We start from the raw sequence: 26908 nt of genomic DNA on the forward strand, positions 1-26908 counted from the left end.
TCCTCCCTCTCTTTTTCTTCCCAGCACTTTAGGAATATTACTTTTATCATCTGTGATGACAGAACCAATATACATATTTATTTGGTATGCTATATATTTCTCCCACATTATAACATCCTCTGTGTCTCATTGTAAGGGATTTGATTTTTTTTCTCTCAATTCATATAACTTCAGGAACTTTAACAAATCGTTATATGTTTCTCTCAAGCTTACTGTTAAACAAAATTTTCGTTCTGCGTTAATTCTTTCTTCATGTTCTGCTGATATCTGAACTGGTCCCATTCTTAATGTCTGCTGCTATTTTCAGCCAATTTGTAAGGATCCTTGAGTGCAATATTATGCCTAATATCGCTTGTTATGCATGACATGGCCACGTTTCCCGTTTTCTTTGTGTCAGACAGGAGTGAGAAGCAGTTGCAGTTCCTGGAAATGTTTTTGAAACGCTTGTTTTGTTAAGTTCTGTTCCACAATTCGTTGTACCGTGCTCACGCTTCATATGAGTATCATTTCTTCTATTTAGATTTCGGCTCATAATCTAAGTCAGCTCTATCACTCCCGAACTTAATGAAGAATTCTCTCACTGACTTATTCAATCTTGCTGAGGGACACCATCGAGATGGATTGTCAATTATTCCTTGACATATATACAAATAAAGCTTTCCAATCAAAGAGAGAGAGAGAGAGATAGAGAGAGATCGCGCGATTTGACTGATGGTGATTTAACCTGAGAGTCGTTGTGCCTCAGACAAGGCGCAGGATTGAAAATGTGGGGACTTCATAAAGCCAGTACGAGAACTGTGCACATGCTTCTGCTGTCATTCTTCATCGCAATCTCGTCGACCAGCCAACTAAGCTAGCTCACCAATGTCCATTAAACAGTCCGTAATCAAGGATTCTCTGCCCTCCATTTGTGTTCTTAATGTAGCGACTCAGAAAACCATCTCATACATACACCACATATGTCGCCTCCATCGTATTGTTACTGATCTGACTTGCTCAGTCTATGGGCAGATTGAAGTCACACGCAATAGCGATAAGGCCTCAAGATAAAGGAGCAGTATTAGGCCATTCAACCCATCGAGACCTCTCCATTATTTGGTTATGGCTGATATGTTTCTCAACCTCATTCTTCTGCTTTCTGCCATCTCCTGTAACTGTTGATCCTCTCATCAATCAGGGACCTATATACGTCTGTCTTGAATAATTGCAATGACTTGACCACTAAGTCCTCTAAGGCAAAGAGTTCCAAAGAATTACGAGCCTCGTGCTGAAGAAATTCCTCAGCATCTCACTTCAAAATGGTCATCCTTTCTCTCTATACTGCGCAGTCAGCTCTTGGTCTCTCGTGCTAGTTGGAAAACTTCTCCACAGCCACTTTATTTGCCCCTCTCTGTATTGTTTAAGTTTCAATACGATCCTCCTCAAACTTCTAAACTGCATCAAGTAGAGCTCCCGAGTTTTCAACATTTTATGACAAGCATTTCTTTCCCCCAGGATCATTCTTTTAAACCTTCTTCGGTCCCTATCCAATGTCATCATATCTTCTCGAATATTGTGTACAGTTCGTGATTTACGTTACGAGAAGGATTTTATCATATTGGAGAGGGTTAAGAAAGTATTTACCAGAATGATGTCATGAATGGAAGTCTTCTGTTATAAAAATAGGCTGCGTTTGTTTTTTCACTGCAGCAGAGGACTTCGACGTTTGGCCTTCTCGAGATTTGTAAATCACGAGGAGCATAAATAAGATTGCTATCAAAGGTGAGAGAGTTCGAATCCTGGGGCATATTTTTTAAGTATGAGAAGGAAGATTTATAAAGGACATGAGGGGTAGCTTTTGTTTTACACACTTTGGTCACTGTGTGCAATAAACCGCTAGAGGAAGTGATGGATGCAACTACAGTTAAATTATTTAAAAGTCGTTTGGATAAGTAACTTATTAGGAATGTATTGGAAGTTTTTGGGCCAAAGGCAGGCAGGCGGGTCTATTTTAATTTGGCAATGAGTTCTGCATGGCATATATGGAGTGAATGGTCTGTTAAACTGCTGTATGACTCTGACCCTACCCTTAGATATCGGGCCTAACTTCTTGCAAGATTGCAAATGCGGTCTGACCACAACGATATAAATGCTCAACTGGACATCTCTGCTCTTGTATTCGAGGCCCCTTGACATAAATTATAAAATTGAATTTTCCTTCCTTCATTCCAACTGAACCTGCCTGATCAAGTCCTCCCAAGTCACTTTGAACTTCGGATTTCTAAACACTTTCCGTGAACTGAAATTATTCGAAGCTTGCCTTCTTCCTCTCATACTGCATAACCTGACACATCCCATATTGTATTCCATTTGCCACTTCTTTGCCCATTCTCTATGCCTGCCTAGCATCTTACGAAATTTCCCAGCTTTCTTGACACGACCTGTCTCTCCAACTACGTTTGTGTCAACTGGAAATGTAACGAAAATGTACTCTGTCCCTTTGTCCAGATGTTTAACGTGGAACGTGAATAATCATGCTCTCAATACCGTAACCTGTGCAAGTCTTAAAAAATCAGTAGCTGCCTTCCTGTAAAAGACCCCTCTGTTCTCACTCAGCCTGTCAACCAATCCCCTCCTTGTCACTAACAGCATGCTTCTTAACTTATTTAGCTGTCTGCTCTCTGGCACCTTATCAAAGGACTTATGGGTATTGAATGAGATCACGTCCACTGGCTCTACTTTGCCTTACTTGTTTGGTACTTCCTCAAAGAGATCTAGAATAGCTGTCAGACATGACGTCCACTTGATGAAGACATGCAGACTTTGCTGTATTTTACCATCCATTCCCAAGTACTGTGCAACACTGTCGTTAGCATGGCCGACAGTAGTCTGCGTCTGCCTCTCTTCTTTCTTTCAGAAGGGGTGTTGCAATTAAACATTTCCACTCATCTTGGACCCACCGTGATGCCGATGACTTCTGACTGATCACGACCAATGCCTCCACAATCTCCTCAGCAATCTCCTCCAGAAATCGGGAATGCAGTCCATCTGGTCTCAGTGACTTCGTCCCTTCAAACCTTGCAGCTTCCCTGGCATCTACTGGTTAGTGTTAGCATTGCATTCACTTCCTCCCTACGTGTCTCTTAATTCACGTATTTTGTTGTTGTCTTCCACTGTGGAAACTGATGCAAAGTACGTGTTTACCTGCACCATTTCGTTGTTTCACATTACGTCATCTCCAGTGCTCCAATTTGCACTCTTCTCTCTGTTATCTCTCCACCATTCAGGCGCTCTGCCTGTATTGCTGATGAAGTGCTTTTTACCCGAAACGTCGGATTTTTCTGCTCCTCGGAAGATGCTTGAACTGCTGTGCTTTTCTAGCACCACTTTACTCCAGAATCTGGTTTCCAGCATCTGCAGTAATTGTTTTTACCTAGTTGACTTAACCCTACTGCGAATCCTCTTGCAAGGATGCCGACCTTGAAAATATTTTCCTCCTCTCTCGACAAGAATCTCAGGGAGACCCTCTCCCACTGCAACTCCAAGGTCATTTCCTATGCCCTGAAGCTACCTTCCTCCACGCTTCTCACTGACTTTCATACCCACCGCACTCAACTATTGTACTCTATTCTACATTCTCCCCACCCCGACCCTCCTCTCATTTATCTCTCCAACATTCAGGCTCTCTCTGCCTGTCCTCCTGTTATAGGGCTTTTGCCCGAAACGTCGGAATTTCCTGCTACTCGGATGATGCCTGAACTGCTGTGCTTTTCCAGCACCACTCTAATCCAGAATCTGGTTTCCAGCTTCTGCACTCATTGTTTTACCTTACTATTCTCTCTGTAACCTTTTAAATACGTGAACAAACTCTTGCACCATTCTTTATATTTCAAGTTCACTCGCTTACGTACTAAATCTTAATAACTCATCTTGCCATTTCAGTTGTTCTCTGCTCATTATTGAACCCTTCCAAATGCTCTAGGTTTCACTAATCTACATCAGATAGTAAGTTTTTTCTTTTGTTTCTGTGCTCTCCCTGACTTCTCTTGTCAGTCATGTTTGCTTTATCCTCTCTTAAGCATGTTCAGGTGGCGTGAGCAATGGATCCGGTGTTACGAGGCGCTGACAGAGTGCCATTTGAAATTGGGATAACGTCTGCCAACTTTACAGGACAGCAGAGTACATGGAACAAGACTGTGACCTGGACATAATGATTGTGAATTTCTCTCCTGGACTGGTAGAGATGGGTTTACGAAACTGCATTTACAGTGAGGTATATTTGTGTCTTCTGAATTTCGTACCTGGATTGACAGTGATGAATTTTAGATACCCCTTTTTGTTATTTTACCATAACTCCCTGTCGACTGTGTCTTTATGATTTATCCACCAATTACCACCCCCAGATCCTTTGACTGTCACAAATCAACTCCATTTTCCTTTTGCTTCTTAGATCATAAGGATCAATAAAATCTGCTTCATTATTTTATTTCCTGATGTCTGTCTGCGCACGCTAAAACGTTCATCTACCTTCTTTCCCTGCACATACAACCCGACCAGCGATGTTATTTCAGCATAGACTGTTTTTATTAAATATTTCAACTGCTGCAGTATTTTGCTATTATTTTCTTGCAGGTGTTTCTCACAGCACTGAGTCTAAATGTACAGATGCTCCAATGATTAGCTGCTTTCTTACTGAGTGGTGGATACAGAAACAGATCTATGGACACCGGTGTGAGTTTTCTTTTTCCTTTAATTTTAGTCTCAATTACCGAATGATTCCAACAGAAGTTAATTTGGCGCATCGTGCCGATGCTGGTTCCCTGAGCAGACTAGTTCACCCCACTTCCCAGCGCTTTCATGAGCAAGTCTGGCAGATACTGTCAATCTCCAATTCCCTATGTAGAAATCGATGGATTATCTTCTTGAACTGCTGCAGTCCACGTAGTGCACATGGTCCCAGATTATTGGCAGGTGAGGAGTTACAGGTTAAACACCTGGAAATGATGAAGGAATTGCAATGGATATCCAAATCAGCAACATAAGATTATAATTCTACCCCGTCTTCCATCTGTCAAAATGTCCAGAATGATTCACAGGAAGGTGAAAAGGCAACACTTGACACTGAGCCACATAAATAATTGTTTAGGTACTTGACCGAGCATATTTGAATGGGTTCTCTCTCAATTATATGCTTCAAATCAATTTTACACGGTATTAGAATGATTGATTTGCAATCAGCAAATTTGGTTGAAAGATCACTGCAGAGTCTGACGGAGTCACTTCATTCATCCAAACTTGAATAATATGGTGTTCTGAACAGGAAAGGTGCAAACTTCGTTCAAAGTCGGGAGAAACAGAACACGTGTGTGTGGGCGAGGCTTCCGATGATCATCTGCCCTGTCAAGACGCAAAGGGAATCAGCACAGTGAGATACTATGCAAATGTCAGGATTGTGGACAAGGAGAAAGTGAGGATTGCACATGCTTGCAATCAGTGTCTAAGAATGTGGTAGTGGAAAAACACAGCCCGTCAGTCAACATCCAGTCATAAGCATTTCATCAGGAGATTAAATGTCCCACAATATGAAACAGGGGACAAAAAAATAAGAACAGTAAAGAGGTCGTATTTCAAAAGTTAACTGGACTAAAGTTTGAGTCAACTGGACCAGACAGGCTTCATCCCAAAAGTTTGAAGAAAGAGGAAGACAATGAGAGAATGTGAATGCGCTGGGAGTCATCTTTCAAGTTATGTAATCTCTTCAAAGTCTTCTGTGGAGTGGAATTCACGTTGGACCCCTACTATTTTACTTATTCAGGAGGCTTTTTATCCGGTCCCACACAACATCACAAAACACAATGGGGTTGGACAAAAAGTGCGAGCATTCATATAGGATTGTTTACCAACTGGAAAGCATCGATTAGGAATAAGCGCACTTTTCTCAGGATGGTATTCTGTTACTGGTGGAGTACCACAAGGATCAGTGACAGCACTGCTGCCTCACAGTGCTAGAGACCGGGGCTCAATTCTAGCGTCACGCGATTTCCAACATGAAGTGTGCACATTCAAAGTGTCTGCGTGGGAATCCTACGGATGCTGCTGTTTCTGCACACAGTACAAACATTCACGGTTTAAGTGAATTGCCCATTATATCCAGGAATGTACAGGCTCGGTGGATTGGGCATGCGCAATGTAGCATTATAGGGAGAGTGTAGGGCCTCATTGCAGTGACTGCATTGCAGGGATTCTATGATTCAATGCTTGAACCAAATTGTTCCTAAACATTATACATGATTTGGACATTTGGACATCTTGTAATTTTTCCAAATTTGTTGATGACACCAACTAGATCGGAATGTACATTGTGAGGAGGATGGAGGGAGCCTTCAAGAGATGTTTGACAGGCTCACGAATGGATCAGGACATGGTAGTTTATCCATAGCACACGATAGCTCCACAAAGAACTTCAGTAATCTGGTTAAATCTGACTACCTTTTCGCAAAGTATCTTGAATTTGCATCCTACCCTTGATTTTCTTTCTCCAAATGCCTTGCTCAACAACTTTATTAAAAAACATTGAGAAGCTTTCATATGACAGATGTTAAGCTAACTGCCTGTTATTTCCTCCTTGACTTCCCTTCTGTTCTGACGAAATAAAACGCACTGATCTGTATTGGTTCCCAAGATGCCTCTCCACTGATTTTATAATTCTCAGATTTGTTTTCAAATCTATCCATGATCTTACACCCCATTAATCCACCACTGCTTCCATCCCAACATTCCTTTGTGCTCTTCCAACTCCTCTACTTCTGCTCTCTGTATTCGAACGTTCCTTACTCCCCCACTGCCAGATATGGATTTTACACTGAATGAGAGAGTCTGAAGAAGGGTTGCATTTCACTAAACACGACAGGCTACTGCTCTTGGCGTTAATATGTAGTTCTACCACACCACCATGTTATCTAAAAAAAGCAGATCAATTCATTCTCATGACTATGATGTAGATTCCTGCAAAGTACTTGACTGTTTTCTGTGTTCTGGCAAATACAGTATCTTTCTCTATCCCCTGTTTCACTTTGACTGTGAAATGACGCATTTTACTGTTCCTTTATTCACTTATAACTGTCCTTTGTTTGACGTTTGTATTTCTGGTTTTGTGTGTCGTGGGCCAGTGACAGCCTGATGTGGAATTCCAGATTGTTATGAAGTTGAAAGTGTGTACTGTACCTTTAAGAGAGGTAGAATGTTGTTCTGCCCTGAGAGCTTATGAGGACAGTGTCACAGTTTACTGGAATATTGAAAATATATAACATTTGGATATGAAATAGGTGCCTGAGATGGTTGCTATTTTGACGACAATTCAAATTTAACCAACGAGTTTCAATTACGTCTCTGAAAACTAAAAGCCAATCGATTTCGAATTTATTATTCTGCCAACATCGAACCAATGAGATAATCCGATTTTTTGGTATAAGAAAAATAGGCATTTTGAACGTCAGCCAGAGTCACTGCCATCAAGGGTGAACTATAAGAGGAAAGGAAAAGCCAAAAACACAAAGACAGATTGCGTATTGAAGGGGAATGACTCTGGCAATTTGTGCAGCTAACACCAAGCAATTATTAGCTTGAAAGCTGCTGGGTTGCGCTGTTGGATCTTATCATTACCACGATCGCATGTGCCCCACACGCTGACAATTGATAACTCGGCCGAATCTCAGTTCATCTGCTGCTGAAACTCTCATTTTCCCCCCTTTGATATCATTAGAGGGGACTTTAATGAAAAGGCTGGCGATTTTAGTCGAAGGAAAAATTGTAGTTCTGAGGAACGATGTTTTAATTGAATATCAAAAGCGACTGTAAAAATACAGGAAACTGAAGAAGGGCTCATACCCGAAACTTCGATTCGCCTGCTCCTTGGATGCTGCCTGACCTGCTGCGCTTTTCCAGAAACACATTTTCAGCTCTGATCACCAGCATCAGCAGTCTTCACTTTCTCTTCGAAAACTGGTTGAAAGATCAACGTCTGTGGCATTAATGGAAACGTAGTGAGTGAGGTGCCATTCTGGGTTGGTGGCAGAGAGTCAAGACGAGTTGTTAGCAGGTAATCTCTGGTCCATGTTAGTAAAGGTTCCAACATGATTTCACAACCACCGGGATTGAAATGGATCGAGCGGTTTCAAGATCCCGATGATGGGATGGGACACGTTTACCCATCAAGAGAGACAGGAGCAGCACTGACAGAATGGTGACTATGTGCACGTTAGATTATGGAATGCCTCAGTGAAATGGGAGGAGCGATGTAAAGCAGGGTTAGTGATCATGGAAGGGAGGGAAATCTCTGAAAATGCGTGGGTGTGAATTCTGATTTATGAAATGGAGAAGTGTGATATTCCGCATAAGTAACCAATGTTGCGGAATATCATATAATCTCGTGTTCCCAGGGCTAAACTAAAAGAGACTGAGTGGCGCAGCAGCGAAGATCAAACTGGAAATGAGCATGACAATGAACCCGCTGTGACGGTATAAAGGTGCATGATATGCCGGGGCTGGGACTCCAACCTCACCTGTAGTACCTTCTATTGACATGGAGCAAGGAGCATTGTGATATCAAATTGGGACCTCCATCTCATATGAAGCAGCTTCTGTTGGAATAAAGCAGGGGACATTGTGGCAGCAGGCTGGAAGTTCCAACCTCTCCTGGAGCAGATTGTATTGATAAGGAGCACGGAGCAATGAGACATCAAGTTGGGAGAAAGGATACTCAGTTATTTTAATCTGAATTAAAGTAGTATTCAGCAGGAACCATGTTTGTAGATTCAGTGAATATCTGTCCCAAGGAAATCTACCAAAAATAAGGGAAAATGTGCCAAAGATGCAGATCGTGGAGGAGAATCTGGGCAGAAAGAAATGCAGGCAATATATTCTTTTCCTGTCTTTTATCATAAAACAGACTGCATATTTGGTTAAATTGCAGCAAGCGATTTCCAGCTCGTGTCATGATATTAATTTTCCTGGAAACCCACGGAAGTCATTCAAGCAAACTTAACTTCCAATCATTAACGGTGCATAACTAGCTCAAAGCGGGAGGACCGAGGGTGGTGCTGGAGGGTTGTTTTTCAGACTAGAGTCCCGTGATCAGTGAAGTGCTATAAGGATCGGTGCTGGGTCCTCTACATTTTTATCATTTAATTGGAGGTGTAGTGGATAGCAACGAGAGTTACCACAGATTAGAACAGTTTTAGAACCAGTTTGGCCAATCGGCTGAGAAGTGGCAGATGGAGTTTAATTTAGATAAATGTGGGGTGCCGCATTTTGGGAAAGCAAATCATAACGGGATTTCAACACTTAATGGTAATGTCCGAGAGAGTGTTGCTGAACAAAGAGACCTCAGAGTGCAGGTTCATGGAATTCTGATTTATAAAATTTAACTTGAAAGTGGAGTCGTGGTTAGATATGATAGTGAAGAAGCGTTTAGTATGCTTTCCTTTATTGGTCAGAGTATTGAGTAATTGAGTACATGTGTTGGGTGGTAATGTTGCGGCTGTATAAGACATTGGTTGGGCCACTGTAGGAATATTGCGTGCATATCTGGTATCCTTCCCATCGGAAAGAAGTTACGAAACTTGAAAGGGTTCAGAAAACAAATATGAGGATTTTGCCAGAGTTGGAGGATTTGCGATATAGGGAGAGGCTTTCCAGGCTGGGGTTGTTTTCCCTGGAGCGTCGGAGGCTGAGGGGTGACTTTTTAGAGGTTTTCAAAATTATGAGGGTCAAAGATAGGGTAAATCGAAAAAGTCTTTTCCCTGGGGTCTGTGAGTCCAAACTTAGAGTGCATAGTTTTAGGGTGAAAGGGGAAAGTACTAAATGCGACCGACGGAGCAACGTTTTCACACAGAGAGTGATAAGTGTATGGAATTGCTGCCAGAAGAAGTGGTGGAAGCTGATATAATTGCAATATGTAAGTGGCATTTGGAATGGATACAGGAATACAAAGGGTTTGGAGGGATATGGACGTGGTGATGGCAGATGGGACTAGATTCGGTTGGGATATCTGGACAGCATGAACGAGTAGCACCAAAAGGGCCTGTTTCCATGCTGTACATCTCTCTGACTCTATGACTCTATTTGATGTTGCCATTATGATCGAGTTTATCTTGATTTATGTAGGAAAAGCAGGAAAATAATGTTGAAATTTATAGGATCACCGATGATCCCATTCAATAGCTGAACAGACAAGAGGCTGGCTGAATGGAAGCTTCATCATGACAGTTATGTTTTCATTATGAATCGCGCTGAAACACAAAGTGGGGAGGATTGGACTGAAGCAGTGGTGGTGATTTTCTTTACTGGTTAAATTTTTGAATATGACTGCTATTTCTCCTGTCCATGTTAACATCACCACTCTGAAGCGTGAAAGCATGAAGAAAATGTGGGGAAAATTGCGCAAAGTCTCACGTGCCTGACCTAGATCAGAACATTGTAGGTTTGACTCCTCTCTCGCTCGAGGTTAACGCAGGTATTTACTACACTCAAAACCTAATCTTCCTCATTTTTCTGAAGCTGAGATGAAGTTTGAGCTCCTGATATGCAGACACGAGAATCTCTTTCAGTACACGTCCCGGAGAACATCACAGTCAATGTCGCAGCGTCATCACAAGTGAGGAAGACCAAGTAGTCCCACACACTGCGAATTGGCACTTTTCAATTTCACAAGCCAACGAACCAATCGCTGCGGCTCCTCGAAATGGCAAGGAAACAAAATAAATATCTCAGTCTCATGTTGTTTCATGGAGTGCCGAGGCACTTCTCCTTCTTTAAGAGGCTGGGACATTGACTCTGATGTTCGTGGAGACATTGATTGATTCGAAGCATTGAAAGGAATCCTATCACAGATGATACTTCCTGTGGCGATTTTATTTCCTACGGTGATGTGATTTCCTTTTGATTTTGATGCTGATGCTGAACAAAACAGACCTTACTGGGAATTGAACCCGGGCCGCACTGGTAAAAGTGCCAATTCAGAACCATGACACGACCAGGGACGAGTACGGCGGTCAGACGCACGGAGAGTGACAAGACTCAAACGTGTTGGACGCGGTCTTTGCAGAAACAACCGCTTGACTATACTCATTCCATTTTCCATCCCTTTGCCTTGTATGCATTAGCATCACAAATACAGATTGAACACCTCTGAAGGTTGTGTTGATTTTATCACAATGAGTTGCAGATTTATCCACCACCCGCACTGATGAATAAAGTTTTTACTGCTTATCGACTGAAAACTTTCTGTCTCTTATATTTAGTCAGCGCCACTTGGCGCTTGACCAAGAGGAACCATTTCTTTCAGCCGAACCTGCCTTTATCTCTCATTGTTTTCCACATTTCAATCATGTTTCCTCACAATCTCCTCTTCTCCATTGAAAATAGAGCAGAGAAACTGATCATTTCAAAAAAAAGCACACTTTGCTGAATACTGCATTGTGTCCTTTTCCTGAGCCTGATGTTCTAGTGATCACCGGTCCGTCAGTAAAAATTGCCACATGAGCACTGATCTCACAACAGCAGTATGTAAATGGATCGATTGGTTTTAAGGTCCTAATTGTGGGATTGGGTCGCGTTCACCCAACAACATTGACGGCAGCTGCACAGACTGAACAATGTCAATGCGAGTGCTTGATTGTCAAATGTGTCAGGGAAATTGGAGGAGGGACATAAAGCAGGGTTACTGATCGTGGGAGGGGGAGAAATCTCCGAGAATGGGCGGGTTTGAATCCTGATACACAGACAGCAGATTTGTGAAAGGGCGAGGGTTTGAAGGAGCAAAATCATCACCTCGATGAATATTTTCATGTCAAAAAAGATTGATTCGCTCCTGCTTTTGTTAAGCATGTCTTACTCTGCATAAAACGGTAACAAGTGACAATACTTGAAGTCAAATTGCCGATGATCTTTCTGCTGCCAGTATGCAAAGCGTTAACCAATGCACGATACCGGCACCACATGGAATAGCATGATGCAAAAAGCAGTAAAGATAGTGGCAGAGGACATATTAGGAAAAGGACCACATGAACAGTAGGAATACTTGACAGACAGTGACTAAGGCATGCAAACTCATGGTGAGCTGAATGGTTAAGTTCAGTATCTCGAGAGCCGATGGATATTTCATCAGTTAGTTTGCTGCAGGCGAAGATTGATATAGTTGTCAAGAAAAGGAAGGTATCAGGGAATAGCGCAGGGAATTGCTGGAATGTATTTCTGCAAAAGAAATGCAGTTTACCTTCGGTTTCTTTACCAACTTCGTCATACAAGAAAGTGACCACTGCTGTGGAATACCATATAGTGCCAGGTTTCAGGCCTGGAATACTGTGTGGTGCAAAAGCGAAGATCAAACTGGAAATGGGGATGGCAATGAGCCAGCGGATATGGGTTCATTAATGAATTAAGTGAGTGTGAAGTATTTTGCTGAAAGTTTAGAGTGAATTGAAATGCCGGGAACTGGGAGTTCAAACGTGGAGCAGCTTTTATTGACGTGGTATATTTTTTGCTCATTTCATTTTATTGAATTTATTGTAAACTCGCATACTTCGAAAATTAGCTTGAATATCATGTTGTGATTTGGCATTAGTTTATCAAAAGTGATGGAGCAAAATCAGTGACGTGGAATTTGAAATTCATCAGATGAGTCGAGATACCATTGAATGGCTGAGTAGACACAAAGTGAATAGAAGTTTCAGGAGGGTAAATGTCTTTTCGTTACAAAACCTCCCGCTGCACAAAGAGTGGATGATTGGAATGAAACAGTAACAGCGGTTATCTTTCTTGTTTATTCAACTTGTGAGCATGAGTACGATTGTCATGTCCGTGTTTGGATCACAACTCTGCAGAATACCAACCTCAAGCACGCGCAAGCGCAGTGTCACAATGGATAATGCGCTTGGTTCCGGTCCAGAGATTGTCGTTGAGGTTTCGATTTGGTTCAAGAACAAGACTGGCAGGCTTCAAATTCACATGCAATCTAATCTCCCACACAATGCAGCACATACATCGGGCCAGTGGCACAATGGATGACATGCCGAACGACAGATCTGCTGTGTGGAGTTTCGATTCCAACCTGGCTGTGGGCAGCACTGACTTTATTGCACTTACAAATGACTGATTTGAAGACGAAATGAGGTTTGCACCTTGAACTGCAGGGACAAGGGTCCCTTCATTAAATGCCCCTGAGACCGTCAGAGTCAATATCCCAGAGTCATTAAAGTAGGGGAAGTTGAATTCGTCATTCACACTGCCCTTTACTCCTGTCAGCCTTCCGAGATTCACTGCGGCACCTGTGATTGTCAAGGAAACAAGACACAGAGACAAGTCTCAGCTTTGTCAATTTTGGGGAAAACGTTAGGAAGCGGAATCAGAGGAGAATGGAGAGTGAACTGTCTGAATGAGCAGAGACGGCCGAGGCACCGCCCCCCTTATTTAAGAGGCTGGGACATAGTCTCTCATTTCTCAACGTCATTAATTGATCTGAGGTACTAAAAGCACACCACTTGCAGGTGGTCTGCTTTTGCTGATGTCGCTGTCTGGATCTAAACAAACCCCAACTCCCAGACTGAGAATCAAAGCCGGGTCACAACGAAGAAAGTGATAGAATAGAACTGCTAGCCCCCCACGGACAGCTATACGAATACCACGTATGTGTAGAATGACAGACCTCAAGGCCGTTGTAGATGCTTTCGTCAGATGCAATCGCTTAACTATCTTTCTTCATTTTCATCACTTGGCCTTGTGTGCATGAACAACTCAAGTTCAGATCCGTGTATTTCTGAAGGTTATGCGGGTTCGCCTCTGTGCATCTCTTCAGACACTGAATCCAGATTCAACCATCCTTTTGCTGATGAGATTTTTCTACTTCCTTCCTCAACCCTTTCCACCTCTTAACTTCAGTCTATGCCCCTGTTGATCGGTCAAGAGGAAACGTTTCTTTTAGTCTGCATTGTCCATGGTGCTCATTATTTAGTGCATATGAAACATGCATCCTCACAGTTTCCTCTGCCTTAAGAAAACAACCACTGTCAAAACAATCTGCCTTCATAACCTAAACTTTTCAATTTCTGCACGGTTTCCAGTGTGATCACATGACTACTGTAATGTGAATTGCAGAGCTGCACGCAATATTTCGGGGGAACCGAATGAACAAATGAAATAAATGACTGGAGAAAGCCACAGAAACTTGCCGTTTCCCATCAAAGATCTTTTGCTCAATACTGCGCTGTGCACTTATGCTGAGCCCGATTTTCCAGTCATGTCTTGTCCGTGTCAGTAAAAGCTGCTCCAGGAGGATGAATTACAGAACAGTTGTATCTAACTGGATTGAATTGCTTTACGATGCCGACCATGGGATTGAGCACTTTCACCCAAAACAGTGACCGCAGCAGTACAGAATGAACAGTGTAAATGTGAGTATTATGTTGCGAAATACCTCAGAGAAAATGGACGTTTAGGCGAGTTAGTTCTTGTGGGAGGGAAATTTTTCTCCGATAAAGGGTGGTTATGATACATGAAACGCAAAGATGTGAGACAGCGGGTGCTTGAAGAAGGAAACCTATCACCACAAAGAGTATTTTTATGTAAAAAAAATTGCTTTTCCCAGCGTTTGCTAAGCATATAGTACATGGAGTAAAACGGGAAAAATGCCGATTGCTGTCACTGTGATTCGAGCAGAACTTGCTGTGTTTACAATGCTAAGGAAGAACCATTTCATGATACTGGTGCCACATGGAAGATCACGATGCAAAAAGCAACAAGGATCATGGCAGAGATTATGCCAGGAACAGAACCACTCACACAAAGGAATGCTTGTGAAACAGTGACTGAGATGTGGGAACTCAGATTCGGTTGAATCTTTAACTTCTGTGTCCCGAGAGACTGTAGTGATTGCAACACTGAGGTTGTAGGATATTACGTTTGCGAGATATCTACAAAACTTCAAATGATCATGGGATACTGCAGGACATTGCTGAAATGTTGTTCTCAATAACACTGTATTTTAACATCGGTTACTTCACCAACTTATTCACTCATTGACGTGATCATATAATGGCATGTCATATAATCCCAGTTCAAGGGCGTGGAATCAGAGAAATTGAGCCGCACTGCACCCAATACTAATTGGAAATGGTGATGGCGTTGAGCGCGAGCATGTGGCTGCGAAAATGCAATCGGTGAGCGGAATGCCATTCTCTGATGATACAGAGGTGCGTGAAATATCGAGGCGAAAAGCTCCCGTCTGAATGACAGCGGCTTCAATTCCCACGCATCAAGAAGCAATGGGACTTCAGGCTGGGAGGTCCAATTTCACATGCAAGAACTTGTATTGACATGTAACAGGGAACATTGGGACATCAGCTGGGCGAAAATATAGTCAACTATTTTAATCTTAACTGAAGTAGTTTTCAGCAGGATACTTGTTTGTGAATTGAGAGAATATCTGCAACTGGGACAGTCTAAATTACAAAGAAGAGTTCTGCAAAGAGTCAATTCTTGGAGAGGCATCTGTGCAGAGAGAAGCAGAGGAATATTTTACGTCTTCTGCCCATCCTGAAATGGTTGATTTTGCACTGGATTAATTTCCATTAAGGGATTTCTTTGCTTTGTTCACAGTATTCACTTTCCCGCATACTCGCAAAGGTCGTTACTGTAATCGAGACCTCTGAAATTGAACTGGTATATCCGATGTGGTGATTAGGCTCACGTTCACATCAGTTATGCTGAAGAAGTGGATACGAAATACATCAGATCAGCAGTGATAACATTGAATGACTGAGCAGTCAGAGTGTGAATGGAAGCTCCATGAGGACATATGTGGTTTTATTTTGGAAAATTCGCTGCTTTGAAAGGTGATGAAAATTGGACTGAAGCAGTGATGGTAATTATCTTTATCGCTTGTTCAATTGGTGAACATGACTGCTAATAACGATGTCCGTGTTAACATCATGGCTCTTAAGACCACTCCTGCGCGTCAGGCTGGTGGCGCAATGGGTAACACGCCTGACTACAGATCAGGCGACCGTAGGTTCGCGTCCTACCTACCTGGCTCGGCGACAGCGCAGACTTTTAATAAGCATAAAAACTGATTTTTCTGAAGTCGAAATACCGTTGGAGTTCCTAATCTGCAGGAAAGAGAATGCCTTCATTAAATGTACCCGAGAATATGAAAGTCAATATTCCAGCGTCATCACAGGAGGGAAGCCGAATAATCGCACATGATACTCATGGGCACCTTTCCATTTCATAAAGCCACTGATCGAGTAACTGCTGCTCGCGGGAATGCCCGGCTTTGAGCATTTTTCGAAACTCTGTGGCCAGTGGAATCAGAGAAGAGTGAAGGGTTAACTGTCCAACTGATCTTTATAGAGCGGGAGTTCCAGAGTCTACCACTCGCTGACTGATAAAGTTTTCCTACCAGTCTATTCAAAGCTTTCTGCATCTTATCTGAAATCTACAAACCCTGGTGATCGATCAAGAGCAAATGTTTCCTTCAATCTGTAATTCCATGCTCCTCATTATTTCGTACACGTCAAGTGGGCGGCACGGTGGCACAGTGCCTGAGACCCGGGTTCAATTCCCGCCTCAGGCGACTGACTGTGTGGAGTTTGCACATTCTCCCCGTGTCTGCGGGTTTCCTCCGGATGCTCCGGTTTCCTCCCACAGTCCAAAGATGTGCAGGTCAGGTGAATTGGCCATGCTAAATTGCCTCTAGCGTAAGGTAAGGGGTAAATGTAGGGGTATGGGTGGGTTGCACATCGGCGGGTCGGTGTGGACTTGTTGGGCCGAAGGGCCTGTTTCCACACTGTAATGTAATCTAATCTAAAAAAAAGTATGTTTCCGCACAATCAACTGTGCTCTGAGAAAAAAAAAACAAACCCGTTTTGCCTCGGCCACACCACTCAAAACATTCTTATGCTGGCAATGCAGAGCGTAACGAAGATATTTGTTTTGGTGAATATATAGTAAAATTTACTCGGAATATTTTAGTTAGTTTGACTTACAGTTTTTAAAACAGAGAGAAAATTATTCACAATATTAAGGAATGAAACACAGTGAATGGAACATAGAATACCCACAGAACTCAGCTATCCAAAATTGACTTAATTATGCTTTTCCAAAAGTACGCAACAGTCCTGATAATTATACCCCATAAACACAGAGTAAAGATGAAACAAGTTGACAGGTCGAAATTAGAGGGGCAGAAGAAGAGAGACAGGCACATCACTTACATCGATGGGCACCTTGAAAGCTTTCTTGTAATTAGTTGTGGATGATACTTTGGCAATGGGTAACAATGTATTTAGGCTGTCAAATACATTTTGAAAGTCTTGTGTTCACTGAAATGTCTTGCCTGTTTTTAACAATTCGGTGACTGGAGCAGTCCCACGGCTAACATTCAGCACAAACGTTCAGTAATAGCCACTCAATCCGGGGAACGGTCGTACTGCTCCTTTCGTCAACAATGTGTAAATGTCCCCGGTAACGTTCGATTTCGCATCCTGTGGGGCTATTTGTCCGTATTCAACGACATATCCCAGGAAGGTGATGTTGGCTTTGGCAGATTTAGTTTTAGTTAGGTTTACAAACCAGTTTGACATCCGAATTCGATCAAACAAGCCCGATAAATGCTGTAAATATTCAATCCATAAGAGAGTGACAGTCACCAGGCACAATATACACCACACAGTTGCGTACCTGGCAATTACCTTGTCAGTTAAGCTCTGAAATGTGGCTGAAGTGTTTTCCATACAAACGGCATTACTTTGAATTTCTGCAGGCCAGTTGGCGTTATAAAATTGCTTTTGACCTTTCTGACAAGGTTCACTGCCAGTAACCTTTGAGGAAGTCTAACTTAGAAATGTAAGTTACTCTTCCAATCTTTTCCACGCAGTCCTTCAACTGTAGATATGTATATGCATCAGTCTTTCTAACAACATTGATTTTGTGATCGCCCACACATAACTGTTGGGACATATCTGGCTTTGGCGCCATGATGATGGGTGAACTCCATTCATTGAAACTCACTTCCGTTATGCCAGTTGGAGCATACGTGATATCTCCTTATGAATTTGTAAAATTTTAGAGGGTTATGCTTGCAATGATATTACAAAGTTAGAACAACATCTCCTATATTTACATCATCTATAATTCGATTATTAACTCCCAGTTTATTTCAGCAGATCTCTCCATGCAAGAGTAATAACTCTTTAGATTTTCTTCTGGAAGATAACTGAATAACTTTACCAATATTGGACAACTTTTGCATTGTCCAATTTTATTTCAGGAACGTCCAAAGCAGAATTCCCTGACATTAGTTCTTCCCAGTGTTTCGTAGCCAATAACACATTCTCCACTTGCATTCGTTCTCTCCCAAAATACCGTTAGAACAAATTCCCATCGCACATTCTCTGAGATTCCTTCATGTCTGGAGTCGCTATCAAGTAGCTAACCTCACTCAATTTCCTCTCAATTTGATAAGGTCTTCTAAACCTTACTTTAAAGTTTCACCGATTAATGTAATTTAAATAAATACATTTGTTTTATTTCTCATGCACTTCCTGCATCACCATTTGCTGCGATACTTTTAAATACTGTCTCGACAACTCCCCAACATTATTTAGTCCAACTCTAAAATTTGACACATCGTCCAAATGTGTGGTCTCTGTAATCTGACTTATTAATTTTCCTTCATAAATTTTAATGGTCCTCTTACCTTAGGCCCAAAATTGGTTTCAGATGGACTTAGTTTGGTGGATTCTTTTGGTACATCTCAGATTGCAAACAGCACTGACGCAACTTCCTTATGGAAATAATCTGGCTACTCCGAACCATAAAACCTCAACATAGTCTTTAATAATTGACGTCACCTTTCCAGTGCACCGTGTGATTCTGGATAGGACACAGTAGATTTGAATCGTTTTATTTCCAAACTATCTATATACTCCTTGAAAAGTTTGGATATGAAGTTTAGCCATTGAGCTAATTGTATCTCTGATGGTAGTCTTTATCTAGTTTGTAAAAAAATCGTAATTCTACCACAATCCTTTTAGCTGTCATATTGCACGTTTGAACAACATTTGGAAATCTCGTCAATACATCAATTTCTGTTAATTAATGCTTATTCCCATCTTTTATTGGATGCAGGGAACCGACACAATGAATGAAGACACTTACGAAAGATTCCTCGAACGCTGGGATATATATTAAACGTGCAGTCTTTATTATTTTCCATGGTTTTCCTCTTAGTTGCAACGTATGATACGTCTGCCAAAATTCAAATGCATTCCCCTGCAATCCAGGCCGGTAAAAATGTCTTTGCACTTTAGCCTCCGTTTTCCTCATGCCGAAGTAAACTCCAATTTGTGGCACATGCGGAACTCGCAGCACGACTTTTCTGTACCCTACTGGAAAAAAGTTCTGCCCATTTCTCACTTGCCTGAATATGTGTTCCTCTCCAATTCCTCCTTAACATATCATTTGCTAAGCAATATCGCACGAGGATGCATTCACTCTCCTTCCAAGTGCATTTCTTCTGATCCAACTGCTTTTTTTTTTATCTTTCTGCTGTAAATCAGTAGCATAGCAGAGCTGAATATACTTGCATTTTAACGCTTGTCCCCTGCTGTGTCCCACTGATCTGATAAACAAATATTTTGTTTTCATATTTCAGCTTCCTTATCCGTGCCTTTTGATTTCTCCTGCTTCAGCTTGTGACTCTGTGATCGCATTAAGACACAATCGGAGAAAATTCCTTTGATAAACATCCTGCATTGCGACACTTGCCTGCATCTTGACTGGCTTTTCAACTGGAGTAGGCAGCACGCTTACCGGTGATTGAGCTATATCACTTGCAAGCACAAATTGTATTCATGGAGCTGAGAATCGTATATCTCATACTGCTTTAAACCTGGTGTCCTTTCCTTATCTCTTGCGTCTAACTCAAGCTGCTTCATTTTCAAATAAATTTTAACCATCTCTAAAGATACTCATGGATTTACCAGCTTAGTTAAATGCTGAGCTATTGCGAGAATGATTTCTCCTTTCCTCACAGAAAGAGGCAAATACAATCTCAGCATGTCTGCTAATTCCAGAAGCCAGGCCTGAATTATTTTTTGTAAAACTACCATCTTTACATCTGCCATAGCCAGACAACTCTTTGTACCTCAATGAGACATTGCTTTCCTCGGCATTGTCTACTCCAATCCAAATCAACACCCGTAATGAAGACACAAGCACCTATCAGTTGTTATTTTAATCCACCAACTACCTCCCGATTTGTTATGGACGAGGCTAAAACATTCAAAACTTTATTAAGCAGACAACCCACATCGTAACATTATACTTTTTTCGGTACGGTGGGCGGCACGGTGGCCCAGTGGTTAGCACTGCTGCCTCACAGCGCCTGAGACCCGGGTTCAATTCCCGACTCAGGCGACTGACTGTGTGGAGTTTGCACGTTGTCCCCGTGTCTGCGTGGGTTTCCTCCGGGTGCTCCGGTTTCCTCCCACAGTCACAAAGATGTGCGGGTCAGGTGAATTGGCCATGCTGAATTGCCCGTAGTGTTAGATTAAAGGGGTAAATGTAGGGGTATGAGTGGGTTGCGCTTCGGCGGGTCGGTGTGGACTTGTTGGGCCGAAGGGCCTGTTTCCACACTGTAAGTAATCTAATCTAATCTTCCAAAAAAAAACAGAGTGCAGCCAGAGAATTTCTAGAATGACGAGACTCATCTAATGACTCCATCAAAAAACATGTTGATCTGCACCCAACATACTGGGACATGCAAAGAACGACAAGTACCAGCAAATGAAAGCAGTCGGAAATAAATTAAACCAATTCGAAACGCTTCAGGACAGCAGCGTTTTACACTAGTTTCATCTGCCTTGGGGATATCACCGAGAAACGGGAGGAAACGGCCGCCAACCAACTTCCCGAAAACACCGAACATCCCCACACCATCTGCACCCTTCACTGGAACTGCAGATCTTTACACAAACCTTGAAACCCTGAAACAGTCAGAGTCACCCCAGCAGGAAAATGAACCCTGGCCTCTCACGTGACAACTGAGGTTACCAAACGCCACACGGTGGGTGTCAGAGCTAACTGAGGCTGCAAGCTACTTGTGCATGTTCTTATCAATAACATCTGCTTGATTATCCTCATCTCATTTTCCATCATTTAACATTGTATGCCTTAAGCATTACAAATTCACAGTTAAATATCTCTGGAGATTATCAGAATTTCTGCCGCTCTGCCATATACAGACAGTGATGTCCAGATTCCAACCACTCCCTAGCTGATAAAGTTTTTATAATGTAGAGCTACTCGAACATTTATGACTCTTATCTTAAATCTATGCTTGATTGATCCATCCATCATCGAGAAAATTTTCGTTCAGTGTACCCAATCCATGCCCCTCATTATTTCCTACATCTCAATACTGTCTCCTCTCAATCTCTCCTGCTCTCACAAAAGCAAGGCCAGTCTGTCTAAACTCTTTCATAGCTGAAGTTCTTCACTACAGACAATATATTGGCAAATCACTTCTGCACCGTTTCCACAGCTGTCATATCGCTTCTTTTATGTGAATTGCAGCATTGTACATAACACTCTAGCGAGAGACGAATAAAGACTTGAAATAAATGTGGGGAATTCGCAAACATTGGTCTTTTCCAATAAAGTCTCTTTTCTTCGATACTGTTTTGTGTATTTTTCATGAACCCAGTGCTCAAATGAACTCTGGTCCATGCAAATCAAACACTTTACATGAGGATTGATAACCCAACCACATTATCTGATTGCATTAAGGCTTAAAGTTCCTCATGGTGGTATTCGGGCATGTTCATCTAACAAGAGTGACAGCTGCAGCACTAACTTAACGGTGTCAATGTGAAAGTGAATGTTAGTTTGTGCAATGCCCCAGTGACATGGGAGGAGGGATGGAAATGAAGAATAGTGATTGGGAAAGGGAGAAACTTCTCCGATATTGGGTGCAGATAAAGTTTGAAGCAAAAAAAAATCATCACCTTCGAGAGCATATTAACCTTAAAAATTGATCGTTTCCTTTCTGCGTTTGTTTTGCAAGGGTTATGTGGAGTAACATGGAACAAATGCGCATTACTGATACTCGGATTTGAATGAAGGTTTCTGCGGCCACAATGCAGTGGACGAGCCACTATACAATCACATGATTAAATAACCAACAGTAAAAGCAATAAATGCCATGTCCGAGGTTGGCGAGGAATAGCACCACATGCATAAGAGGATAACCTAATGAGATTGGGTTGTATCGTCATCTTCGATGTCCTCAGTGGCTGTGGAGATTTCATCATTGAGAATGTTCGATAGATTTCAAGAAAAGATTAAATGTACAGACGTAGCACACAAATTGTTGAAATGTAGGTTTCAATAACAACGAAGTTTCACATCGTTACTTTACCAGTGCCTCGAGACAAGGTAGCAACTAAGGTTACACACTTCAATCACACTGGTTTCCAGGTCTGGAATCAGAGAAATTTAGTGACGCAATGGCGAAGATCCGATCGGAAATTGAGAGTGGAATGAACGCGTGAATTTCTCCTCTTTCTGCCAGTGACCAAGTCCGTACGCATGCAGTCCTTCTATAAAGGCAGAGAGGCGCATGAAACGCCCAGGGAGGAGCTCCAAACTAGGCCGGCGCAACTTCTGTTGACGTGGAATAGGGAGCTGTGGGAGACGAGGCTGGGAGATCTAACCTCTTCTGGATACACTTTAATTGACATGGCGCAGGAAACTTTGGGTTGATGGAACGTATCCTGAGCGATTTTACTCTGAACTGAAATAGTTTTTGGTAGCATACATTTTTGTGGATTGAGGGAGGATTTGTCCCAGGGAATTGTCACAATTATAAATAAACATTTTGCAAAGACTGAACTCGTTGTGGAGTATCTGTGCATTGTGAAATGGGCGAAATATCAGTGCAGTCTGACATTTCTCATATTCTGACTCTGCAGTCGGTTAATTTTCTGGAAGGAATTTAAAAAATCTTTTATGTGTTATTCAACTCCCTGCTAGCTTGTTCTGTTCTGGTCACTGATGTAACATAAACAACCGAAAATTAATATGATGTTGGGATTCGGTTCGAGGTTCCCTCGAATTACGGAAGAACAATGGGAGAGAGGAGGTGAAATTTTTCAGAACAGCGGTGATCAAATTGAATGAATGGGTTAACAGAGGGTGAAAGGAAGCGTCATGGGGAATAATGTCTTTTCTTTGCCAATGAAACTACCTGCGTCACAAAGTGTCTCACCTGGACTGACAGGAATGGAGTTTATCAGTCCTTCTCCATAGAGTGAGGCGGGAGAATGTAAACACAGCAAGCTCCAAAAAAAAAACAGAAATATTTGTTCTTTTCTGAACCTCAGTCCCGGACTGACTAAGAAGACCTTTGGAAAATTAATTTGCACCATGTCAGAAGAGGACTTTCAGATTCGACCACGGTAAACAAATTACATATCAAGATAAAGTCATACCACTTTATTCGCTACATCCCCCCTTTTGACACATGGCCCTCACTGTGTGTTAATTGGCATGGAATGGGAATAATGATCGCGTTGACAGGGTTTACCAATGGGGCCAAACCACACCCATTCCCTCATTCTGCACCCTGCACCCTTCGGCGTGGCCTGCGACTCGACCTCCCATAAGTCTGCTTTGGATTACAAATATTCGACATACACATGTCAACTGATCACGTGGCGGCTGCTGGGCTGCCGTCCTTCCCGCTGAGTTTGCATTCGCATTGCCTTGAGAAAGAGAATCGTACGTTTTCGTGTGGGCTTCACATTTACAGACAGCGAATGATTTAGGCGGTAGGACCTCTTCCAGGAGGTCAGAAGTCAGGCCACGGTGTATTTTGGGCTTTCCAGAGTAGGTCAAGAAGCCCCTGTGTTTCCACAGAGTTCCACAATTATGTACAACCCCGTATGCATATCTGCTGTCGGTGTAAATATTCACTATCCTTCACTCAACCAATTTACATGCCTCAGTCAAGGCAATCAACTCCACTGCTTGAGCTGACAGATGGGGAGAAAGTGAGGTCTGCAGATGCTGGAGATCAGAGCCGGAAATGTGTTGCTGGAAAAGCGCAGCAGGTCAGGCAACATCTAGGGAACAGGAGAATCGACGTTTCGGGCATAAGCCCTTCTTCAGGAGCTGACAGATGACAAGGGAGTGATTCCGTTTTGACTACCTCATGAGTAGTTACGACAGCATACCAAACACAATTCTGGCCTATCCATTTGCTCCTGAATGCTGACCCATTCCCAAAAAAAAACCCGCCATATCCTGATTCTGAGTTTGTGAATCCTGCATGTCTGGTCTTGGGCTGCAAATTTTATGAGTTACAGGACACAGTCATGGGAGTCTCCGTCTCCTTCTGTGGGGAGAAGGCTAGCAGCATTACAGACGTTACATCTCGTTATTGTAATGTTAGGCATTTCCAATAGCACAGTATTGTTTCTGAGCCAATGTGCTGCCGACATGTGTGCTGTGTTTTGCTCGGAAACCAGTAAGGATGCATGTGGGACCAGGAGGGTTAATTATCCAAAGCCGAATGTGTCCCTGGACGCTACAACAAACTTTATCGGCTGCAGCCACGGCTCGCAGGCATGCAGGCAATCCTGCCGCTACGGGGTCTAAGTTTAGCAAAAATGTAAGCTACATGCCTCAATTTTCCCACATTATCCTGCATCAGCACAGATGTCATGCATCTACTGTTTGTACCAAAGGCTTATTTGGATTCGGAATCCCCAGTGTAGGTATGGTTTTGAGCGCGATTTTCAATTCAACTGGTACGGTCTCTGGTTCTGCAATTCCTAGCCATTGGAAATTTCATTTAGGGGGCCTCAAGGGTTGTATAATATGGGATAAAAATTCTACAGTAGGAGTGCATGACCAAAAAGAACAGCAATTGTTTCTTCGTGTGAGGCTTTGGAATTTGCTGGATTGCTTGAACTTTGTTTGGACCAATGGCCTTCCCTTGTTCAGACAAGAAGTGATCTAAGAACTTCACCTGTTGTTGCACAATTTGTAATTTTGCGAAATTAGCTTTGTGCCCATTCCTGGCTATATGGCAGAGCAACGCAAGCGTATCTTTCTCACATTGTTCATCTGTTGGTGCTGCTGTTAAGCATTCGTCTACATACTGCAGACGCGCTGACCCCGGGGTTAAAACAAGAATCTCCAGACTCCAGCATCTAGCCCCATTAATTATGGCGGGGGACTCACAGTCATCTTGACAAAGTTGCTTGAATGTATACGATTTGCCTTTGAGTGGAAAAGTGAACCAGAAGTGACTTTCTGGGTGTGCCGGTACACTAAAGAAGACATTTGCTAAATCCATAGCAGAGAACCATTTACTGTCCGGTGGAATTTGAGCTAATATAGTACAAGGATTAGGAACATTTGGGGCGGGCGGAACAACAGCATAGTTGACTACCTGCAGGTCTTGAACAAAGCTCCATTTCCCTGATTCACCTGGAATGTTTGCCTTTTTGACTGGAACAATGGGGGCTCTCACCGGTGATTATCCACAGGGAAATATCACTCAAGCCTTCAGAAGGGATGCAAAGTAGTATCCTTTGAGAGCCTCGGGTTTTAACGAGTCTTGTGTTCTGCAAGGACGATACTCAGATTTCGGAGCTAATCTTATGGGGTTCACAACTTCGTATGAACCCCACATCACGTTTGCCTTTTGCCCTGCACTCAGTAGGGACCCTTCTTAATCTTGGGTCCGAGACATCTACCATAGCTAATCGCCAGGCTACCCTCTTGACGGGGTTTACCTGGACTGCTCTATCTGCCTGAGTTAGCCAATTTAGTTTCTTAATATCTGTCCTTATATCTGTATTGAATCAGATACGAACATCGTCGCTGAAGACACAATCTTTTGTTATTTTGTGCCTGCCGTACCCATCGTCTCAAATCCTGCCACCTCTCGCTGGATGCCTTCGCCAATGGTACGTGAGGAAAGGTGCCTTCCGCATCAAAAGGATAGGGTCTACTTGCCGTCACAGATACTTTGGATAAGTTTACACTGACTGCACATCTGTGATAATTCCAATAAACCTCGCACAATACTAACTGATCTGGTTTAACCAATCTCCTCAAACAATCCTTCTTATATGATTTGTAAGGGCCATCACGGTGTATGTGTGCTGTGCAGTGCTGCATAACCCCAGCAAGGAAATCTGTGTTAATGGAATTAACATGGTTACTTGATTGCTGGGCGAGTGAATCGCTTACTGAATGTTTGGTTCTCTGGCTTAATCGCCACTCATATACATGCATCTTGGTTGTGAGTCGTAATTTACAGCTTGCACTGATAAATCTTCTTTTCGTATTACCTGCAAGCCTGTCAGGGTACTGCACAACCCGACCCCAATCTCACAATTTGATCGCGAGCCATCTGATTTAAAGGACAGATTTCCGACAATAGGAATGAGAATCGGAATGCTTCACCATTACTGGTTCCGCACAATAATGGTGCGGTTAAGCTCTCTCGTATCACGACTCCTGATGCATCCACTGCATCGACTTTCTCAACTGTGTTGATTTAAGGACAGAGTATGTTGCTCCTGTATCTACCAAAAAGGAAACTAGCTCACCTTCCACAAATAATACATTTTCCCTTGATGCTAGAATTCGCTTCTTCTTATCAACACCTCAAGTTCAGGGACCTGAAACATTCGAGTTGCTTTCCAGATACGGAGTTTTTTTTCTCATTCCTTGACTGTTGATATGGTAGTTTACTGGCCTTGTAAGTCTGCTATTATTTCGGCTTAACTTTACATTTTTTTTCAGTCTGTCTGCAACACTTGCCTCTTCAAAGTTAGGTACTTACTTATTTGTTTCC

Source organism: Chiloscyllium plagiosum, unplaced genomic scaffold (assembly GCF_037043375.1).
Source record: "Chiloscyllium plagiosum isolate Xiang-an unplaced genomic scaffold, Cpla_swu_hap1 HiC_scaffold_51, whole genome shotgun sequence".
Classification (NCBI taxonomy): Eukaryota; Metazoa; Chordata; class Chondrichthyes; order Orectolobiformes; family Hemiscylliidae; genus Chiloscyllium; species Chiloscyllium plagiosum.